This window comes from Meleagris gallopavo, chromosome 2, assembly GCF_000146605.3.
Source record: "Meleagris gallopavo isolate NT-WF06-2002-E0010 breed Aviagen turkey brand Nicholas breeding stock chromosome 2, Turkey_5.1, whole genome shotgun sequence".
NCBI lineage: Eukaryota > Metazoa > Chordata > Aves > Galliformes > Phasianidae > Meleagris > Meleagris gallopavo.
Genome location: NC_015012.2, coordinates 9,020,308 through 9,044,063, shown reverse-complemented (window position 1 = coordinate 9,044,063; position 23,756 = coordinate 9,020,308). Strand labels below are relative to the sequence as shown.

The 23,756-nt window shown below is 45.7% G+C and overlaps 1 protein-coding gene across 2 annotated transcripts in view; it reads left to right on the top strand.

Moving 5' to 3' along the window:
• The window catches only part of ALK (ALK receptor tyrosine kinase), a 751,299-nt gene that overhangs the window by 237,848 nt on the left and 489,695 nt on the right, over positions 1 to 23,756 (top strand). The gene's annotated exons all lie outside the window — the stretch shown is intronic.

Here is a 23,756-nt window from a genome sequence, read left to right as displayed (position 1 = left end):
AAAAAAATGCGGTAAAAACAAAAGGAGAGCAGAAGCAGCCCACAGAAGTTTCTTTAGAGCTGGAGAAGGCACACATAGGGAGGCAGCTGAGAGCAGCGTCTTATTGGGAAGGTGGATGTGATTACTGTATGTGAGTGTATAAAACTCCAGGCACCAAAAGGCTCCATCTACAAAAGGGGGAACGAAAAGCAAAAGCTTCAGACTGAAGCTGGCCAAACTATGTCAGAAGAACACAAACAGCACAAGTGCAGGAGTCACAGACAACACTGAAGGAAAGAAAAAGCTGAGACTCCATCTTTCAAGATGGTCAAAATAAGCTTGGAGAGCTGCCTAGAGGAAAAGATTTAGCCAGACAAACAGTCCAGCTGACTCAGTGCAGGGTTTGTGAGGTGAGGTTGTGCAGACTTAGATGTGGAGAAGTCAGGCTGGCAGTGCTTTTTAAACTCGTGAACAGTTTAAGTCAGGTCATACTGTATAGTCTAAATTATTACCAAAAATACCCCATCTTTTCTAATAGAGTACAGTGATATAAAAGCCACCTGCCTACAGCCATCAGACCTCCCTGAGGTCCCATTCTGTCACTGCAGCCCATGTCCCTGCCATGCTGGCACAGGCACCAGGGTCCTCAGAAATGCTAAGGATGCAAAAGACTGTTTTTGTTCAAGAATGCAGAGAAGGAAAGTCACCATGCAGTCCTGACCCCTGTGCAAACAAGCCAAGGAAGCTCAAGTGAGCTTCTCCTTTAATTAGTTTTAGGCATTAAAATAGTTTCCTGCTTCCATCAGCTTCTCCTGATATAGTAATTAGCATGCCTTCCTGCAGAAGGAATCCCGATAGAGATAAAGCCATGACCTGGAGAGAGCTGGGCTTCCAAGGAAGTGCTAATTAGTTTTCATCTGAGAAATATGGTTAAGGCAAGTGAGCAGGTGTTGCTAGAAATTGAAAATAATCTGTATAAACATGTTCTTTCTGATGTGACAGCCCAGCTAATTACACCTCCTTGAGTTCACTCCATTCTACAGAATCTCTCTCTGTCCCAAGTGTATTGCTGCCAGGTCCACAGCTTTAACACATTGTGTCAGTATTGAATTAACCCTTCCTGCCATCACAGCTTGAGAGAATAGATGTTGCTATCAAACCCTCTCACTCCAGGAACAGCAGAAAAATCTCCTTCAGGGCAGGCAGTCAAAAAAGAGACAAGTCTGGGAAAGCCAGTATAGCTCTATGTTCAGTGTCCAACTGATAAAAACTCCATGGAACCTTTTCCTCTGCTGTCTAGCTGGTGGCCAAACCCACAACCAGGCCAGAAGCACTCAGGACACGCATCTCTGCCACCACTGATGAGGCCGAGGTGCTCTGCAGGAGACTGCCCTGTGCCTGCTGTAAGTTCTCCAGCCCGCTTGTCTCACCTGATGTCAACACTGGAGCAGTTCATTCATGTTTACTACATTCCACTTCTATGGCATACAATCAAAGCTTTGCACCTTCCTGGAAAATTAAAATGTCCCCTGAGGGAAGATGGTAATTAATACACTGAAAGAGGATGATTCCACACCAGTAATCGGAAAACTAATTATTTTTTACATAAACTGTTCTGCGTGCAGGCTTTCACAGGTACGGTGGTCTCATTCCATTGGGTTGATTGGAGGCCAGTGTGATGTGTGTACCTCTACAATCTGGGAGCTGAAACTAAGAAAAAGGGAAAGCACAAGCTGATGCAGGAGGGGAGCCTGTCTTCCTTTGACAAGGAAGAATTTTCTGTGTGAGAAGAGCGGCCTCCCAAAACCAAGTTACCTCTACATTATTTAGCAGCCATCCCACAGTCTTAACTCCAGGTTCACATCACATCTGTATGAGATAGAGGCCAATGCATCCAACAGGCAGTCAGCATGAACGGAGGTCTTCTCCAACCTTAGTATTTCTCTGATTCTAAGTACACACTTATTGTAGGGCTTCCACTAAGCTGCCATTACTGGCAGCTATTTTAAAGCCCAGTGCAAGGAATGAATGGTCACCATACATGACTCACTGAAGCCTTGGGGCCCTACTTTATCCATAAGTCATGGATCAACCCTCACCATGAGGTGGAAACTTGACCAACAGTGAGCAGCTGATGTTCAGCATGACTTTCTGGGCACCCTGCCTTTATGACATGGGACAACAGTGGCCAATATCAGTCTGAATTAGCTCTGCTTACAAGATGAAGGGTACAGAACAGGCTTAGCAAACTTGATGTGAAGTGCAGTTTCAGGCAAGCCTTGTGATCTAACTGTTGGTGTGTGCATGCAATCATGCAAGGCTTCCTGTTTACCAGCTCTTCTTGCTCTTTGGTCCTGGCAGCTCCTACTTGTTGCATGGTCATGGAGTCTGCATCCGGCAAAGAGCTGGGAGGCAGATAGCATTGGAACTAGGGATTGGCCTCTCAGGCAGGAGAAGATCAAGGAGCAATCCCTCTGCCTCTTAAGACTGCAGAGGCGGATAAAATAAAATCAGCCTTTATATTTGGCAGACGCCTTCCAGCTGTGGAGAAGCACACTCTTCTCCCATAAACAGAATCTATTCTGCCACCTCTGATGCTGCTTCAGTTTGCAAAAAAAAAAAAAAAAAAAGGCTGCTAATGTACATGCCTGTTGACAAAGCAGATTTGCAGGATGGTTTATGACACCTACTGTACTCCCGGCTCGGAGATGTAAAACAATATCCACTGTAGCTACTGAAAGGGCTTGGCTAGAACAGCCACATCCAGAAGTATCCAGCAAGAAAAAACAAAGCTATTAAAAACACTCACACACAAGCCAGGAAACATCTTATTATAGATCTGAGGAAGGGAAATTAAAAACCCAAACCCACACTCAGCATATGCCCAGCTATATTTGTCTGATCCATTTATTATCTTCGCCAGTACCACTTAAAAGCTGCACTACTCCAGAGTTTCATGCTAAAAAAAAAAAAAAACAGAACACAAGATGACATTGCTGGCTTACAGCTGAGGCCTATCCTGTTTCTCTGAACATTTGCTGATCTGGCATCAGCACAACACCAGGGGAAGCAGGGGTGGGGGCTGTGATCTGACTGGAAGATGCAGATCAGGGTAAAACGGGTTCTTTCTGTATTTATAGCATTGATCTGCTGGAAGGGCAGCAAGTGGTGATCTTTAAAGCTGTGGTGGAGAATGTGCTGCTTTGAATGGGCTCCTTTGCTGAAGATGTACCTTGTGTCTGCACTTTTAAGTCTGCAGAAGTTAAAATAAAAGCCCTAAGAATGCCACACCACACGTACAAAGAGAAATGTGAAACAGAAGACATTACAACTAGCTCAGTAATTGCTCCCATAGTGTAAAGTCTGGAAATCAGCACTATAAGTTCTTCATTAAGAAGCACAGATGGTGATGGATGAAAGGCCAAGCTGACCTGCAGCTGGGAGGGCTTCTGTCCTCAGAGCAACCAGGCACTCCAGGATCATAGAATCACAAAAGTTGGAAAGGACCTCCAAGATCATCCCTTCCAACCATTCCATCCACCACCAATATTTCCCCACTAAACCATGTTCCTCAGTATAACATCTAAATGTTTCTCGAACACCTCCATGGACAGTGACTCCACCATCTCCCTGAGCAGCCTGTTCCACTGTCTGACCACTCTTTTGGAAAATAAACGTTTTCTAATGTCCAACCTGAATCTCCCCTGGCACAGCTTGAGGCCATTCTTTCTATTCTTATCGCTGGTTATGCAGAAGAGATCAACGCTCACCAGAGTGAGGCCCAAGGTATCATTCCCCTTAACTTAGAAGAAATTTGGCGCCTACGTGGACAGGGAGCTACTTCTGTGTCCCTGATACAGCAAGCTTACAGAGGGCTCTGAAACACTCACTTTTATTAATAGCCTGGATGTCCCAGGCATTTTTCCTTTTTGGTTCTCACGAGTTATTTTCACTGCACAGCTTCCCATGATCACTCAATTTTGGGAGTTGATTGGACCAACTGGCGGGATAAATCCCCACAGTTGGAAGAAAAAAAAAAAAAAGGAACCCAGAGAATCAAGAGCAATTCTATAAAAAGAGAGGAACACAGACATGGCATTGTGGGTACAAACAAGACTCAAGTACGATCTGCCTTTCCACTGCCAAGAAAAGCTCATTCAGTCACATGAACTTTTAAATGAAGAAGATGTTGGTTGAGCATATTGTGCCACTTGTCACTTTTAATGGCACCTTGTCCTCAAGAAGCCCTCTTGGGAAAGTACTCAAGGTATTACTCAATGGGGAGAACTACATTTTAGTTCTAGTTCTGTTCAACAGCAACATCTTGGTCCTGGGAAAATCAATAGCAAAGGTCTTCTGGATCCTGAACTCAATCCAGGTTGTGGAAATGGCAAATACTGCAGAAAAAGGTGTGAGCTACAGTAGTCAACACTCAACAAGACCCGCCAATGGCCTTTGAGGTTAATTTCTTCCAACAATGAGGTATAAAAGGAGCTGGCAGAAGGGTTTTAAACAGCTAGAGTGAGACTTGTACAACACTTGAGTCTTCATAAAGGTCCAACACAGACTTCCTGGAGGTATGGGGACATGTGCACTGAGTTCACACATAATGTTCTCTTGCACACGTACCTGCAGGACCAGCTTTTATAAATATACGTACCCATGTTTGCACATGCAAAAAGATTCTTATATCTACTGAAATATAGGGACCATCCTGTATCGTACAAATCTCTGGGGGATGTGCATGCCAGGTAAATCATTCCAGCCCACATTGAAACACAACTCTTTTGCTGAGACTATAAAGTGAACACACTCCTTAACTCACTGTGTAGGCAGTACAACATAATCACCAATTACATGATTACAGACTATTTCCCCCCTCCCACATTCAGTTCCTACTCTGGATGGTGATCACTCATTGAATGAAATTTTAACCTTACGCCCCTTCCTTTGTCTTTTTATTGTACAAACCTTGTTCTGAAGGTACATCTATTAACATTCTCAGGGCTTTCTGTTGATCTTGGCCATGGCCTGAGTAGTAACAGATAGAAATGCTAGCAGCACAGGAAGAAAACCTTCCTGCTTCCATCTCAGGTATCTGGATCCAGATTTGGTTTGGGCTTGTTATGAGAATATAAAATCTTCTGAGAATTTCTCTGTAAAACCTGTATGAGCATATGCAAATTACTTTTTTTTTTTTTTTTTTTAATTTCTCTTTCTCCCAAAGCTTTACCATAGCAAAACAGAGATTTACTGGGCGGAAAGACAGACCAGGCTCCACCAAATTTCATAATTCCCAGCAGTATGAATATTAGAACTGCTGCTATAAAAGAAGTTTGCTAGAATTTTTACCAGGGAAAAAACACTGAGTTTTCACTGTCTTTATCTTCAGCCATGTCTGAACATCTCTAAATAAGAAAATTTTAGCTGGAGGTAGAAACTGTCAACACGAGATACTTCAGTCTGGTGGCTGAGTCTAAAGCAAGTGAGTGATGGTACCTACACACACCAGCACTCAGTCTTGCAGTATGAGATGGTGCCTCCAAAGCAGCTATGGATCCTCTCATCACAACCCCTGTGGGACAGGCTCTCCACACCCTGGTGACAGAGCATTAAGGCTCTTGGAAAGTGGTGCAACTGGTCTGATGGACTGAACAACACTAACACAGAAACCAAATCTGTCTGCTGCCCAATCTGCTAGACTGTGCTTTCTCCCTGACATATATGACCATAGAACATATATGTGTTTTACATGTGATGTGTGAGAAAGGCAGGAAGGACTTCATCTACAACGTTCAAAGCTGATGCGGTTGAAAATGAAAAATGTGAAGATACTCTTTTCATGGTCACTAACAACACAAATGTTTTAACAACTCCCTCCCCATAGCTGAGTTAAAAAATAACCTTTCTATAAATGCACCACTGTATTCTGAGGTCAGATAAGTCACTCCAAGGCGTTCAGAAAACAATTTGCTATTTATCTTGCCGAAGAAAACAGCTCCCTATTTTTTCCTCGTCTTTTCTTTCCAGGGTTCTAAAACCCCCTGGAGGATAACTATTTTGATAAATTGCATAACAAATTGTATTTCAGAGCCACACATCTCTGTCAGAGAGTATGGAATCAGTGCAAGGCAGCCTGTTTTCATGAGCTATTTTGAGACACGATGGCCAACACTGGCTTTCTCAGAATCCATCAGCACTGCAGGACATGTTTTTTCCCAGGCACGCACATGTACACGCATTGCTGCATGTCTCCATTGAACCAATAGTTCCCACATACCCTTACTCCAAACAGAAGTTTTTCCTCAAAGAAGAGGACAGCTGAGGAGATGCTCAACTCCAGAAGGCCTGGTAGCAAAAGAGGAAAAAAAAAAACAAAACCAGCTCGCCCTATGGTGGTTCTTCTAGCTTCAATCTTGATAACTACTGCATCTACTGACCATCTATGGACAGGAAAAAACTAGGTTTACCCTGGGAAGGTCATTTATAATTAACCGAAACCCTTTCCACCAAGGTGGTGTCTAAAGAAAACAAGCATATTCAGCAGAACTGGTCCTTGAGAGTCAAAGTGTGCTATCATAACCTCATGTTACTTTTGGCAAACAAACCAGTATCACCTACTAGCCCAGGCTCGTCTGTGTACAGCACGGCTGCCAAAAACAGGATGAAGAAAAGGATGACACACTGCTAATCTGTAATCATGCTTGTTCAAAGTGCGAATGGAAAGAACGGGCACTCTTGACCCTGCAGTCCCCTGTTTATCACCGGAGTAAGTGAAGCCGTGGCTGTGGCCAGATAACTTCCATAGCATGAATATGTCTCTGTCCTAGGCAGAGGGCCAAGGAAAGAGATGTCACTCCTGCCTCTTCAGCTCCAGAGCTTCTCGGCTGGCACTGCTGATGACAACAGCAGCAGGGATGCAGAGACACTGAAACTGGGCTGTATCAGATGACCAACAGCTCCTGCTGCAAGAGAACAGAGAGCAAAACTCACTGTCTGGACTCTGTCTACAGATCAAGAAGACCTAAAAGAAGTGCAACCCAGGAAGCCATAGAAGAAAAATCTTTCCATCATCCTTTCTTCCCCCTGTCCAGTCTGGGCAAGTGGAAAGAAGTGGGAAGCATCGCCTTGTCCCCTTTCCCCACCAGCACCTCTGTGCTCTGGTAATCACTCTGCTTCGTCTTTGAGATGGCAGGGCTAAGATGCTGCCCACATCTGCTGCCACATGCCTTGTGCAGAGCGTCCTGTGTGAACAGTGCACATCTTGACTGTGCATCGTGGAGATGTGCGTAAATGTCTGAGTCATGGCTCTGGTGTGATTGACAGCCCTCTGCTCCAGAAGACTGCAGAGTGCTTAAGCGGTGGGAGCTTGGTAGGCAAGGATGTTATGTAAGTGCATGGTTATTTTTGTTCAAAGTTTAGTTTTGTGCTCTCAGAGACTAAAAATATATGCATACAAAGCTAAAGGACGCGTTTCCAAAACTTATTGAACAGTCGTGCCCTTTCTCTAATCATCCTCTTCCTATTGTCAGCAACTGCCAACTGCAGAAAGTAAGGCTTCTCCTTTATAACCAGCCTCCTTCTCTGCTTTCTTTCTTCTTCAAGACTACAGGTACATTCGGGACAACACAGAGAAATATGTCAGCAGTACTGGTGCAGAGAACAAGAAAACTCATTTTAAGGTGACCACAGGTTACTGCTGCAGTTCTAAAAGCAGCTCTAAAACCAGACCATGCCCAGGGTCTGGGGCAGCCCCTGTCTGTGAAGACTTTTGCAAGTGGTGGCACTTGTGACCCAGATGACAAGGATGAAGGCTATTCTGCCAGACAGCTAAGGGCAGCACAAAAGGTTGTGAGGTACCAGGAGAGTAAAGACAGCTTCACAGCTGCCTTATTTTAGTAGAAATCCCTGTTCTGTGCAAGAAGAAAGCAAGTCTCACACAGGTCCAAACCCTGGTCTCAGGGCAGCATGTAGAGATAGCTTGGCAAAGTAGCACTGTCACTTCCCTGCTCTGCTCGCAGTTTTTCAAGTGATCAGATGCCTTAAGCATAAGTCCACAGATGTCTACTGGAAGGCCTTTCTCGTGCACCAAACAGCAAAAGTCAGGTGCTTCTGTCCCCTCTGTGGGGATTTAGTCTTTCTGTAAGCCTTGCTTCCTTCCTCTGTAAAATTTAGACAGAAAGCATGGCCCTATCTCCCTCAAAATCAGCATTGCACACATTGGGAAGGGATTGAGGGGCTGGGAGGTGATTAAGAGAGTGGGAGCAGGAGCCCAAATGAAAAGATGTAGCTCAGGCGCAAACTAAGCCTGCGCTTCTGCCCTGTGAAACATTTCACACTGAACAAACTGGGTCTGTTATCATTTAGAAGCTTTGAAGAAAAAACACTGAACTTCTAGAAGACTGCCTGCTGCTTGTTTAAACTTCAGACAGTTAAATGATAGAGGCTAATTCTGGTGCTCTGCTACGCCCAGACATCTATCCCTGCTGGCAGGTCTAATGAGGACTTCGGTCTGCACAAGAAATGGTTATTCATCATCACCTCTCCTTGCCCCTTATGTAAATGTCCTGCTTTGTCTCAGAAGAAAGAAAAAAGTCTATAAATAAAGGGTAAGCAGCTATTTTTGGAAAAGAATTTTCTTCCTGGTATACATATCTGTGTGTAAACAATCATCTTCCACATTTCTGTCAGCTCATCTAATCTCTTAAATACTGAAGTTGTTTTTTTCACTGCCTTGCTGTCTTTCTCCATCTCTCCCTGGGATTCCTTCAGAGGTCAGGTCCTTCAAACCCAACTGTGTGTCCTAGTAGTGCCCATCATGGCAAGTGGTCTGCAACGAATGCACGAGGCAAAGTCTGATCCTCAAAGTCATCCCTTGATCCCGTGTCCTGTAGAGACCTAAATCCTCATCTGCCCAAGTATTTATGCCTGCATATGCTTTGATTTCACATATCATCATGTCAAAGATAGAAAATGAAGTTGTAGTTTGGGATGGGTGAGTACCTTAGGGAAGGGAAGGAACAGGATAAAAGGGACAGCAGCTTTATGAGCAGAAAGAAGCTGCTAACAGCAATGGTGAAGCTCTCCACAAGAGACAGCAGCCTCATGTGTGCTGATAAGAGACAAGGTTAAGTGAGTGGAACATCACGTGCCTGGACTGTTCATAACTCTCCTTCCCACACAAGCAACAAGCACTAGAGGTGGATAACACAGGAATGTCAGTGAAGAGCTAAAATAAAACAACAAAACACCCTTCCTGTATGCAGTTTTAAATATTCCCAGGAACTCAGAGCTTGTTCTGAAAGTATCCAATTGAAAGCCCAAGGAGGGCTTTTCATTCCAGCTTGTGATAGCTCTGCTTATCTTGCTGGAAGGCAGGCAAAGGCAAGGAGGCTGGAAACACTAAAGTGGAAACACTTGCTGCCTGTCAAATAACTTTCACCAGAAGCAAAGGACCAAAGGAAGAGACAGAGAGAACAGAATGAGTCAAATGACAGGTTAGCTAAGAAGATAGTAAGCATATTATAGAAAAAAAGAAAAAAAAAGCAAGTATTTGACATGCTCTGTTCCTTGTGCCTTTATCCCAAATCGCTCACTGCTGCCCAGAGGCACAGACAAGGTTATACAGACCTCGAGTCCAACAAAAAGCGTTGGTTCCTAGGAAGAACCATCAAACACATCATAATTTGTAAACTGTTTAGCTGAAATCCCAACCAGATTGAAGACAGCAAGAGTTTTGTCATTGCATGCAGCAGAGGCAGAATTGTGTTCTGTGGGCACCACTTAGCTACACAGAGCATTATTTCATGAAGCCCAGAACTTCTTCTGTTTTTTTACTTTTTAATCCTCTGTTACTTTCCACAGCTCTCTGGAGAGAGCCTCATGTCTAAATCCTTAACATGGGCATGGGAAACTCAGGAGCCTTAGACCACCTGATCTCACTAAGGCATTCTTATTAGTAATTTGTCCCCTTTCAGCCATCTGAAGTTTTGCCTTGGGAACTTTCCCTTCAGTCCCAGCTTATTTTACTTCTCTGTGCTTATTAGGACTGAGTACAAGCAGAACATCCTGTGGGCAAAACATAGTCCAAACTGGCTCCCATCCAAAGCTTTCATTGGTTTCTTACTGAAAGAACCAATTTTACCTGGGTCGTGACATGGGGCTTGCAGAAAGTTCAAACCAGTGTGTGGGTTTCTCATGTGATAGAAACTCAAAGGTCAGAGTTTCTAATTTCCTTGAAACAGCTTTGAAATCTTCCACACCAAAAGACCTGTCCTTTGATGTGATGTCTGCTGGAAGCTTCCTCATTGCCTGCCTGGGTAGAGCAGAGACAGCTAACTTACCAAAACCACCAGGATTCAGTCCCCAGCTTTCTATTAACCTTAGACAATCTATGGGTTGATTAGCAGATTTCTGGGTCTTGAAGATGCTCAGAGCACTGCTATAGGGCTGGTATTAAGACTGTTTTCAGAGAGAGAAGGATGGCCTGGCTACAACTTCCCTTTATTTTCCTCTTTCTCCTCCTCTGCCTTCTCTCCTGCTGCTGCTGCTTTTGTGAAAAGGTCTTCTGTGCCTCAAAGAAAAAGTGCCTCTGATGGCCTTACTTCCCCCCAAGCTCCCCCCCCTGACTGCTTGGGGCCATCCGAGAGCCAGTCAGAAGGCTGCTTTTGTCATAAGGAAGGCTTCTTCCAGGCAAAGGAAGGCGATGCCTGGGGCTTCTATATTCACAGCCTTTCTATTTCTGGCTCTCCCTTTTCACAGGGCTTTGTTCACTAAACCCTGCTTTCCCCAGACAGATTATTAGTGAGTATACTTACCTCAAAAGCAGAGTGAATTTGGGGAGGACAGGATGCACACAACACCACCAATGCCACCCCTAGATCATCCCCCAACCACAAAAATCAACTCTGGCACAGCCCACCCTACCGATGAAGGGCATCTTTGCATTTCACCTATCTCCACTTCCAGGGAGTTTGCTAGAAAGGAGGTTCATTAATAGGAACGCCTCAAAGGCTTAAATCTTGCTCTGCAAACTCCCATTTTCCTCTTGTGGTGGAAAGTAGAAAGTAATCCTATTTTCAATACATAGAGAGGTAGGCTGTGTTGCTACCAAGTCTAAAGCATTTCACGAAAGGTCACTGGAATAATGTGATGATGCACGAGCTCAGAAAGCCTTAAGGAGCTCCAGGGAAATGGCATGAGTTGTGAAGATAAATGTAACAGCTCCAGCCCCTTCTCTGATCCCCAGCAGTAGGATTTCAGCCCATGGCATCAGCTCAGAGCAGATCTCCTAACCTGGGACTGCTGCTGACTCCACACAGCAAGTTGGGTGCTCCTTCTTTTTCCTCCTACCTTACCCCGTGTAGCAGCTGCCAGCCCTGTTCCCAGCACTTCATTTCGGCTACAGATCTTCACTCCCTTAACCCTGACCCCAATATACATTGCCACTGATGGTGCTACCAGTCCAGGCAAGGGATGCTTTGCCATCTCTTGTCTTTCTGATACAGAGAAACTCTGAACATCAGATTTACCCCAAGTCATAAGTATCCTGAACTGGGCACCAGCAGTTTTGCCTTTTTTTAAATCGTGACAGATGCCAGAAGTAGACAACCATTTTCCCATCCACTGAGACTACAGGTCACCCTTCCATAGATTTTCACCAGTGGCTCTTCTGAACATATCTTTCTGATGCCTCTTGAAGCCAGACACCATTGGAGCACAGGCCTGTCTGACACACACGTATCCCAAGGTCAAACCAATTATCACACTCCTTGCCCACAGGCACCAAGGCACATTTTGTGCCAATCTTACAACATTCTGCCTGATTCCAGTCAAACATAGGGAGATTTGTTGTTATTAAACTCAACAAAATTACAAAAAGAAATGAATAAATAAAACAAAAACAAAACACACATTTGCTACCTTCCCAGCACCTTCCAGAATAGCGAATGTTTACTACATGGCTCCCTTTCTGAGCCTAAAGCCAGCTGGTCATACAGCTAGAAAATTCTCTACATTGAGTACAATTTTCTCCAAGATTTGGCATGTCAACACTTTGATAAGGTACTGATAATGAGAGCGCGTGGCGGTTTCCGTCAACATGTGAAGTCACATTTTCCCGGAAAGATACAGTCAGGGCTGTAATCTTGGACAAATCTCCAGGTTTCTAACTACCACAGGCAAGGTCTGATTTGCCCAAATGAATGCATTTTAGTTCTTGTCTTGTTATCCCATCCAGTTATTGCTGTTTAACATTCAGCCCATCTTTCCAGTCCTTCTGATTTGAGCACACGCCCACTTCCTCCTCTGGCACCAAGCAGATTAGAAAACACTTGTGTGCTCAAATCACAAATGTGTACCAGTATCAGCTGGTCTAATCAGAGTTAGTTCTTCCAGAAATTTCTAACAGGGTAACAAAAGTCTTGCCAAAACAGCTCTTAGCTCCCTAAGCACTTGCTAGGAGGCATGGCAAGAACAGGGCTTGCCAGAGCAACAGGAAGTTCTTTCATTCTCACAGAAACCATTGAGCAGTGCTTGGAATATAGGGAACCCAGAGCTGGAGGGCTTCCTCAGCCTCCTGGGGCATGCATTTCCCAGCTGCCATGGGTCTTGGCAGATCTCTGTGTTACACCCAAGTTCTGTTCCTCCTCCATTCTCTCCTCCAATCTCACCTTGGAAATGTAGCATGAAAACAGAATTCCCTTTCTCCAAATACTTTTTTTCCTGTCTTTCTCAGCAGATTTGCTCTTAGCCAGTCACCCTCTAGACAGAGAGAGGAAGAAGACACACAGTTTCTTAGAGAAGACTTCTCATTTAACTATGTGTGTGTTTAACTCCCAACATAGCTCCATCCTCATATGGAGCATCACTTTATCTTCAGAGGGAAGACAAGCCACAGAACATCTGCTGGCTAGTCCCAGGTAGGAGAGGACCTCCTCCTGAGCATAGTCCAACCAAAGCAACAAGCTCAGGGAAAACACAGACAGATGGAAGCAGTCTGGCAGGAATCATTATTCATGAGCAGCTTCTACTGAGGAACAGAACTAGGACTGAATTTCTCTTTTGGGGCTGTTTGCACTTTCTGTTGGGGACAAGAGCCTCAGAGGGGAATTAGTAGTCACATGACTGGAGTCATGTCATCCCCTTGTTTCCATGCAGTCAGGAGGCTGCCAGGGAAAGGAAGGCAAAGACAAGTGTCCCAGCAGGATGCTTTAACCCTTTCTCTCTGCCAGCAGGCACACCTTGCAGAAGATGCAGTGGAGTTGGTGATTTCCCACCTCTTGCCAATCGAGCAGAGTGGACAGGGGCAGCCATACGACTGAAAGCACTTCCCCTTCCCTCCCCAGGCATCTACTGATGGTGGAAGAGGCAAGACGGAGAGGGAGGAACTTTTCCTTGGAAAGCTAGGAGATTCAAATATATGCCAAATACAACCTGAACAAAGGCTGTCTTTGGATTTACCTCAGGAAGACATTCTTCGGCGTTGTACAGCACCTCCATTAAACAGGGATGTTTCACTCTTGATGGGAGGACTAGAGAGAGAAGGAAGAGAGGCATACCAGGAGAAAGCTTTGCATCAGTACTATGCCCCAGCTGCAGACAAAGACCTTTTAGAGACAAGATAGTAATCGCTAAAAAGTGCCAGAAAATCTCCTTCATTATCTTCTTCAGCTGTGAAAAGTGAGACTGGCACCTCCTAGGGCTGCAAAAATGAGCTCCATAAAGGTGATGACAAAGTAAAACTTCCTTTTTCAACTTGATCTGTAGCCAGTACTGTCTTAGTGACGACTTGATCTTACCAGGCTGTGAAGTTCCTCTGGATTTGTACTTTAAGGACAGCCTTGACGTAGCACTGATCATGTTTCTGGCATAGTTTTTCTATGGATTAGGGTTCCGCCTCTCCCACAGACAGCATGAGGGAAGATAAGACATTTTAATGCAAACGAGATATACATGCAAAGCTTGGTCTATAAGAAAGATCCAGCCTCCAAACTATGACAATTATCTGCAGAAGAACCAGAATTTCACTTATATATCTGCTGATCTACCAAGCAATCATGTAATGCTTTGTTGAATGAGAACTTCTGCTTCCTTGTACCTCTGACATGGTTTTCTACATGATGTTTTAATTTTTTTTGTTTCCTTTCCTCGTTTCATTTCCTCTTTAAATTCCAAGACAGCTGCCTGTGTGCAAGGACAGCAGCTGTTTTACTCCTGGAGTTAGTATGCAGTTACTGGACAGATAAACAGTGGGCTTTCTGCAGGAAGCTCGGCTTTCCTTCTTCCCTGATTTGTTGTTTTCCTCGGGCTGAAACTAACATCTACTTAGAGAAAAACAGGCATTTGGGGTTTTGTCTATGGAAAGAAAGAGTTCACTCTGTCAGGAGCAACATGTCCTTTCAGAAACAGAAATATTTTCACTCTTAGATTTCAGTAAGATATTTTTGCCATGTTATGAATCCAAACATTTTGTAGAATCATGCAGGCACTGAAACAAGAGAGAGGCTTCTCTGAAATACAGAAGAGCAAATGGGATCACAGCTAGCCTCTGTACGAAGAGCACAGCTTCTAAAGAGAAGCCTTTTCTGCAAAGCCCACTGTGCCCACAGATCCGCTGGCACAAGAGGAGCACAGAAAGAGGCTGGACTGCAGTACGTTTTGGCATCAAACAGCATCTCACATCACAGCTGCTGAAGCTTAGTTAGTCACTTGCAGAACCACAGCACTTCCTACTTCCAAACGTAAAAAGAACAAAATCCTTTCTCAAAATTAAGGGTTTGTGTTTTGGACCAGCAGAACTGCAGGGTATGGAGCTTGCACACGCAGCAGGGCTCTTGGTGAGCCCAAGGGCTGTTTCACGGCACTGCTGGAAAGCAGCATTGTGCTTTAGTTGCTACAGGCCTACTCGAAGCAGGAACAGACGCTGTGACAAAGCTCATTTTTTTGCAACCAGGAGCCTCAGTTAAGTCCAAACATGCTCAAAAGAAGTCTTGAAACCTCAGAGTGTGGATTCAGTAGTGAGTAAAGCTTCTAAAACTGTGAAGCTCCCCAGATCTGGCTACAATTACCTGCAGCCTTGCTCCACAGACTACTGTGAGGAAGGGAGGGCAGACGCAGCTGTACTGCTGAGGCCTACGTGGCTCCTCAGGGTGCTGTGGGAGACTCATGCTGCTACTGAAAGGTGCCATACAGACTCACAGCCTCTGACAGAGCAGCCCCCTACCTTTTTCTGTATGCAAAGGGATACTGCTTAAAGGGTAGCTTCTCCCATTTCAGTTCAGGGGAACCTCTTCCCTATCCCACCTCAGGTTTTTGTAACCACCATCCCGGGAGAAGTGGGTAGAGAATGTCCTCCAGTCAAGGAGAACAAAAAAACTGTCCATGCCAGCGTTAGCAGCCTGCTCTACTCCTACCAAAGCACCTTCAAGCCACCTCTTCAAACAGCTACTGAAAGGCTAATGCTTCTCAAGTCAGCAGCTCTGGTTAACCTAACCATCTCCTACACTGGCAGAGCCTGTTGTGCTGGACAGCGAGGTACCTCTACAGGATCTGCCCAAAGACAACATACAAGCAGTTGGCATGGCCAGTAGCAAAGCAGCAAGCACTCGTGTTTGGGCATGCGCTTTGGGCTGACAGTGACCTGAAGAAATAAAAGCCCCAGGAGAAAATGGGGAGAAAAGAAAGAAGAAGAGCGAGGGTGGAGCCTCAGCATCCACCCTGGAACCAGCGAGTGCTGCCTGCTCCTCCGCAGGGCAAGAGCCCAGTGCTGGGCCTGCCAACCACTAGTGCCTGCAAATCTGGTATCGAGACAGAAATGGCAATGGGTTTGGTTTGGGCACTGAGCTTTTCCAAAAAAAACCCTACAACCACTGAGTAAACGTGCTTTTTGATCATGCACTTCTGTGTTGGTTTTCTGCTTGTTTTTAATAGGACCTGGGTTCTCTTTTTCTTCCAGTTTCTGAACCTTCCATTTACTTTAGTTTTTCAAGCTTTCATCCGGAAAAAAAAAAAAGAAAAAGAAAAAAGAGGCTGGAAATGTTCCTTTTCAAGTATAAGGCAGCTGAAACTCTTTGACAAAGATGACTCCAGCTGCTGGGCTTCTAAGAACACTCTAGAAATGATGAATCTCCCAGTAAAATCATCAGAACTGGCAAATCCATACTTCCCCCGAACAATTATGATTTCTTTGCCTGTGGGAATCACTATGTTGAAATGCCTATGAAATTCCTGCCATGTCATTGAATTTGCATGCATTTCTTTTTGGTTCCTTCCTTCTTCAGCTCTCTTTCCCTGCCAGAGTGCAGACATTCCTGAAAATCAGCTAACCACACTCCATACTTTACAGCCTGAAGACCTTGAAACAAATGAGCCTTGAAGAGTAATTGTAGCATTACGGGCACCAAATGAAGCTGAATTATGCAGCGTTTAGTGGATGCTGTTAGTGGATTGGTTTGGGGGAAAGTGTTATATAATTGAATTTTAAAAGGTTAAAAAAAAATTACAGCTGACACTGCCTGTTGGAAAACAGTGTAAAGGTGCAGAATACAGCCCTCTTTGTGCTGAGGCCAGATTGGGAAGGGTCTGGCACTGTATATGAGCTACAGGTAGTGAGTGAAGTGGAAGGTTGAGTTTCTCATGGGTTTGACAGTGCTGTTTATGTGGCAGAAGCCTTTTATCCTCTGACACTTATTGCTCTGGCAGAGCTGAGGGGGCAGGAGTGGCTCTAGCTACACCATGCAAGCATAGTGCACTTCGTCCAGAAGGTCAGCTGAAACTGGAGGAAAAAAGTTCCCTAAATGACACAGCAATGCTAGAAAAAGCTTGTGCTGTTTTCCACCCCATTAGCAAAAAATATGACCTTGCCTATGCAAACCTGTACTCAGAAAGAACTCACTTTGCAGAAGGTACTACGCCTCTGCTTGGAGGAAGGAGAGCAAGGGCTCAGACACAGCATAATCACATCAGTAAGACCTTTTCCGTATACACAAATAGAGCCTGGGCCCTGTCTCAGAAAGTGAACAGACCTGAGGGAGATAGCAGATAAGGGAAAGGAGATGTTAGAATCTTTTTTTTTTTCCACAGCCATACATTTGTCTACCTCTTATGTAGCATCCAAAAGAAAAGCAACAGTAATAGAACTGAGGAAGCCAACACAGCTGCTCCACAACATGGTACATGTTCAGCAGTCACTAGAGGTGTGTGTTCAGCAGTCACTGACCATCCATCCCTGCATGCATTCACATTAGGTGCACTTCTGCACATTTTACAGAAGGAATTCAGTATTATTATCTCTGTTCTTCACAAGTAAGTTTGGGCTTTTCAACATTAACATTATTATTCAACATAATTCAACAATTTCAACATTAAGTTGAAATTAAGCATTAATTAAGAAATGAATGTAGAAGTAAGCAGCTTGCTCAAGCTCACACAGGAAATGGGTAAGGAATGAAGAATGGGAAATAGGTGTTGTCCTGACTGTGCCATCACATGGCCATGGCTTCCTACCAACACTTTAGCATTGTCCAGGTACTGGAAAACAAAATGTTTTTAAGTCCTTCTTCCTCATATTCTGGTGTTTGTTCATGGACAATGCCTTGAGAGAAGGTAGGAAGAGTGCAGAGGAAAGCCTATTTAGGACCTCACCTGTGCTTTACCTTGCTTTTCAGTCCCCTTGCTGTGAGGCTGGAGGACTGGCAATGGGACTGATGGCAAAGAGAGAAGCAGGAGCTCTGCTGGGCTGATCGAGAACTGTCTGTGCAGCAATACCACATGGGCAGCTGTGAAGGGCCTGGCGTTCCCACCAGGGAAAGGTGCTCACCCCTCACAACGCACTGCGGATGTCCTTGCGTGTGCCTGCTGAGGAGCACTGGCACACAACCCAGCAGGATGCTGCTCTGACACTGACTCACCCCACAGGTTTGGGCAACTCGCTTCTTCCTCCTTCCTGACTCCCCACACGGGCAGAACACCGAGCACCAAGGCTTGCTCCATGTCAGAATGAAGCAAGAGTCTGGGGGAGGCAGGGGCCAGGAGGGAGGCACAGTGACAGTCTGACTGAGGAATGCGTGACCATGCCCTGCAAGGCTGCAGGCATTTCCTGATCCACAGATTCTGCCAGCCTCACCGCTGCTGAACTCTCATTGCAGAACACAGGCACCAGCCCCACCGTTCCTGGAGATAGAGATGGGGGGTGCCCAGAGGAAGCAGCCACCCGCAAACCTGCCCGGGTGCAGCTGAGGCTTTTGGTTACCTTTTGGCTTGCCACTCGCTGCTCAGTGTTTAAACACAGGTGTCCGCTGCTGTTGACACTGAGTAATAAATGGACATTTTTTCCATTGGAAAGAATCTCAAGAATTTCCCAGTTCTCTTTTTATTCCTTTTTCCTCATGCGTCTTCCTAAGGAGGCTGTTACTGCAGGGAGCAGGGCAGCAAACGTGGGTGTGACAGCACTCAGCTGTGCCCTTGGGTCTTATTTTTAAATCAGCCCCTGCACTCCTTCCTCAGGACACAGCCATCCCTTAAATTGAAGCCTTCCTTCCTTTCCACACTCGCAGCTTGTGTTTGATGATTTCTGCTCCATTCCCTGGATTGCAAATCAATACCACAGAATGGAGGTAGCAGACAACTCCAGGGCTCAATTACCCCTCCTCTTTCCTATGGCACTCAAACCAGTTAGTTTATTTTCCCAAGATAAACCAGACTGCCATACTCTGGTATGTCCCAGAGAACATAGGGCAGACCCCACAAACCACAAACCCTGCCAGCACCATGCTCTATGAGGAAATCCTTGCCAGGCGTCAGGGTAGCTCAACAACCCCACATAGACCTGAGGGTATATCTTGTGCAAACACAAGATGCTGAGGTGTTTCTACACACTGGTTTGTCCCTCATGTGCATTTGCTATCATCTTCTCCCCATTCTTCTCGGACTTGGTTGGAAAGCACAAGCACATCTCCAGCCCTCCTGCTTGTGCTTATGCCTGAGAGCTTCCCAGGATGCAGCAGCAGTGCCAGTAAGTATGCACCAGCCCTATCATAGGGTGCTCTAAGAAACATGAATGTATTGTTTTCCTGCAAGGTTACATGGAAAAAAATAAAACAAAAACACACACACACACACAAAAAAAAACAAAGCAACAAACCCTGATTGCATTGCAGAGTTGTCCTCTCTGGACAGCTCTGCTTGTGGGTTGCAGGAATTTTGGTGGCATGCCCAGCACAGCAGGAGGGTTTGAGATCTGTCTGGGAGGAGACAAGCCTCCATGCTGGAAACCTGTGGTCCAGAAGTCATAAATTATCCTTTTTCCTCCTGGGTATATATACTGACAACCTCCCTCAGCTCCCGACTGCTCCATTCACACCCTCAGGGAACACAGGAATGTCCCTCTCACCCCCAGGGAGGGAACAACTGGAAGGAGGTGAAGGGAGGGGACAAGTTCCGAACAAAAGAAGAACAAGGTCAAACCACAGGTGAGACGCTACCACTTCACAAGGAAAGAAATAGGTAATGACGTTGGTTAGCACCCAGCAAATGAGCTATGGCATTCACCTTCCTCAGCCTGCAGAGGCTATAAGCAGCCTTTCATCCATGCCCTCGTCCTCCTCCTCCGCCACCGCCTCCACCACTCCTGCCCATTTATGATACAGGCTTATGACAAAACAACTTATTAAAGGAATTACGCAACTGAGCTTCTAACCCTTTCCATGCTGGATTTTTCCAAAGCTTTATGCTTATCAAGTAATTGTGCTCGATACACGAACTACCTGTCACAAGCTCAGCGTTTTTTTTTCTAACGAGGCCTCAGCTCTTAAATTGCTTGCATGTTTTGTTGAGAAAGCTCAGTCACATGGGTGCAAAGGTAATCCAGGAAAAATACTGTCAGCACACCTCATCCTGGGGGTTGGCACCACCTCAGGACCAGCACCTGAGGTTGTCACTTGGTGGCAGGACATCTTTATGCTTTTCTGTGCAGAACAACATCAAACCCACGTGTCATGTGGGATTGTCTGGGGAGCCCACGTGAAGGTCAAACAGTCTGTGCAGCCCTGCTGCCTCCTGAGATGCCTCTGGGCACTGGAGTTGGACATGGGTCCAGGAGCCACTGGAATATCATCCTCTTGTACACTGCCCGAATTTGGACTGGGAAGGTGAGCGTCTGAAAATATGAAGGGATAAGTAGAAGCCCTGAATAAAGAGTGTGTAGGTTCATGCAAGCCAGGCTGGCTCCTTTGCAGGCAAATGGGATCAGGCAGAGGATGCAAACCAGCCTGGAGCCAAGTGCTAGGTACTGCTGGGGCTTCAACATAAGCTTACACTCATCTCTGAAGAGTCCTGATCTGCTCATGCTTCTCTAAAAGGAAGAATTGCACCTTACATTTTCTTTCACTTTCCCTCGACCGTACTGCCACTGCTTACCTTGGTCTTGCAGTTGCTGCTCTTCCCACCCTCGAGTGGGTAGGGAGGGCGGGCATGGGCTCACCCTGCAGAGAGCATCCTCTTGCCATCATCTACAGAAAAAATAAAAACTAAAAAAAAAAAAAAACAGCAAAAAAGCACAAAAAATGACCCTCTGCCACAGCCCACTGGGTCATGTCACCCAGCCTCAAATCTCCTGGCAGACAGCACCCCCAGCAATAGCCAGCAGGCTCCTCCAAGCATCTCCGCACACTGGTGATATGTACCGCAGCATATAAAATGTATATCTCCTTATAATTAGGAGTGTTCAGGGTGGGTGACTCAGACATTCCAGTCAGCTTTTTTCTCATCGTCGGTGTGTGAACTGTAACTTTAGTCATTTTTTCCAGTGACTTTGGACTTTAAAAACAGTAATTAGCCAAGTTAGCTTGTTATCAGCTCCTGCCAGTAACCCATCCTTGCCATGGTCCTTCACTCTGTTTTGGTCACAGACGAAACTTTGGCACTCAGTTTTCAAGGCTGACATTTGTCTGGAGGAGTGAGGCAGCTGAGCAAGGAAAACGAGCCCTAAACCTGCAAACACTTCCACGCATCTTCATGTTAAGAATTCAAATAGTTTCATTGAAGTAGCTCCAGGCTGGGTCTTTATATAGCATACTAAATAGCAGGCAAGACATGAAATAAAACTTTAGAGGCATCATTTTCTCACTTCTCTTTCTATTAATGGCTACGCAGGCATCAACTTACACAAAGTGAAAATACCATCCTTGCTAATGATGCTTCTCCTACTGTGTTTTCACAGTGCCTTTCATCTGCTCTGCTCATAGAGCATTTCACTGAGCATAGACCAGCACGTACTGCTGCATCTGCAGCTGGCTGCAAAGCAAGTGGCAATCTGTTACTCACCACTGCTCATGGGTCTTTATCCTACAAAATGCTTCAAGAGGTGTTACAAAGCCTGCATTCAGGGAGGAAACAGGGGAAACTGCTGTTTCCTTTGCCATGCTGCTGGTCCCCATGTATTCTTCCCTGGTGGGACATCTGCTACCACTGGTTGCAAGGTTCTGGCAAAGGAGGAATCACAGAAAGATTCAGATGCAGCCAGCCTGCACAGGGGAGCCATCACTGACAGCATCTGGGCTGGAATGTATGGGAACAGAAAAATGCTCAAGAGAAATACTAAAGCCAGCTACATTTTCGTATGAGAAATTAGAGTGGAAAGAATAACTCTTCCTGAATCATACAGGCCACAAATTCCTGGTAAGTAGACGCTGTTTGTCTGTCGTTTCTTACGATGCACAGAAAGAAACGGTGTGGTCAAAGGCGCGCCTATAGCCGGAGGTTTCCTCAAAAGGGAACCCATGTGTGGAAGCAAGGGAGCAGCTACAAGCAGGCTGCCCATCAGTGCCAAAGCCAAAAAAACAGGAAAAGTTCATCGCAGAAATCATAGAATGGCTTGGGTTGGAAGGGACCCAGCCACAGGCAGGGCTGCCAACTGCTAAATCAAGTACTAAGCACATGTCCGGCATTCAGCATGGGGTTAAGTCTCTCTAAAGTCAATGGGATCTACTGCAGACTTCAGTATGAGTGTGCTCTTACCATCTTGTTTCCACATTCTTACGATATTCCTCTCATTCTTCCCAGTCCCAGTTTTGTGGGTGTTTTTTTCTCCGTTTCATTTTATTTCGCAAACACTCTATTGGTTTGTGTGGGTGTTTTTTGTTGTTGTTTGTTTGTTTGTTTGTTTTTGTGGTGGTGGTCAAGGAACATGAAATTTACATGGCCAAACTCAACACAGTATGCATAGGTCGTCATCTTCATGCTACGGAAACAGAGGCCTCGACACACAAAGACACAAATCCTGTAAGACAGGAGCACAAGGGAAATGAGAGGCGAGGTTCAGCTTCAGTTACCTGAGAGCCAGGCATGCAAACCACCTGGTTATCTAAATCTCTTTATTTAGAGCCGGAGGACCTCCAAGAAGTCATTCTTTCCAGATAGGCTGTTAACATGAATCATCTTCTGGAGATGTTTACCTCCTCTGTGGAGTACAGGAAGAGACGAAACAATTATCTCAGGCTAGACTCTCAGGCTTTAATTAAGATGAAGGCAGCTGTGTGTGATGAGCCCAGTGCCAGGACATGAGGTGCTGTTGGTGCTTGCAGCTGGGAGCTTTTCTCTGTCCTCCTGTGCAAAACTCAAAGAAAGTATCTCTCCAGAGTGATTCTTGATATATTTTTCTTACCAAGCGTCCTCAAACTTGACAGCTATTTCATCCAAACTCTTCTGTAGACAAGTGCCCGAGGTTTGTGAGGAGAGATAGGTACAGAAATCTTCTGGAAAGCACTGACCACTCACCACTGTTAGATGTTGTATTTCACAGGTGTGGCCAAAATATTTTGCAGAGATCAATAGTAGTTACTGAGATTTAGGTGTTTGGATGAAGTAAGGCAGAGATCACAGAGGAATCCTTTACCCCTGCAGCAGCAACAGACACTACTGGGAGAAACCAGGGAGGACGCTGCTGGCAGTGCACACTGGGAGAATGTGGTCTTTCCAAAATACATGGGGCAATGGAGAAAGGCCCCTGGAAGGGCCAGAACACCCTGGGTGTGCTCAGTGGCACACAGCAAGGCTGTCTGCACCCCATAAAAAGACCTGCAAGCCCTTGCCTTTGCTGCAAACAGATACCCAGAGCAGGCCCCCGCTGGGAACTGATATCTTAGTGCTGCACATTTTGGCAAACCCTATTTTATCTCAGCTGAACGTCCCACAGCGAGACAGGTCACAAGATTCAAAACTACAAAGATCCCTTGTCTTGGTGCAGAAGATCATAATCCCGGTGCAGATCAGCCTGGTGAGGCAGACAGACCCCAGCAAAACCCTTGCTCCCACCTGCAGAGTAGGTTTGTGCACAAAAAAACCTTCCCCAGCACCTGCTGCAACCCCCACTCCTCACCCCTCCTGCGAAAGTGTCAAAGGTAATGCTGGAGCATTAAGGGATTAAAGCAATTGCTTAGAAGGTGATGGGGATGGTGACAAGCTTCTGAGGCATGGGAGGAGGGAAGAGGGGGCTGAGTGGCAAATCCTGCGAGCACACTGCTCTCTGCGTGCTGCAAAGGGTTTTCCTACACAAGGTTATTTGCAAGGGTGTTTACGTTTGCAAGTGCTGCAGCTTCCATGGATGCCTGGCTCCAGCCAGCTCACCCCCACACCACAGGGCACTGGGAAGGCACCATCCCATCCCCAAGCAGGCGCTGTTTGGAAGGGGTCCATCATCACCCCACAGGCAGCAGCCAAGGCAGAGCCGCCAGCCACAGCACTAGCAGCCACCCCCATGGAAAAGAGTCATCAAAAACAGT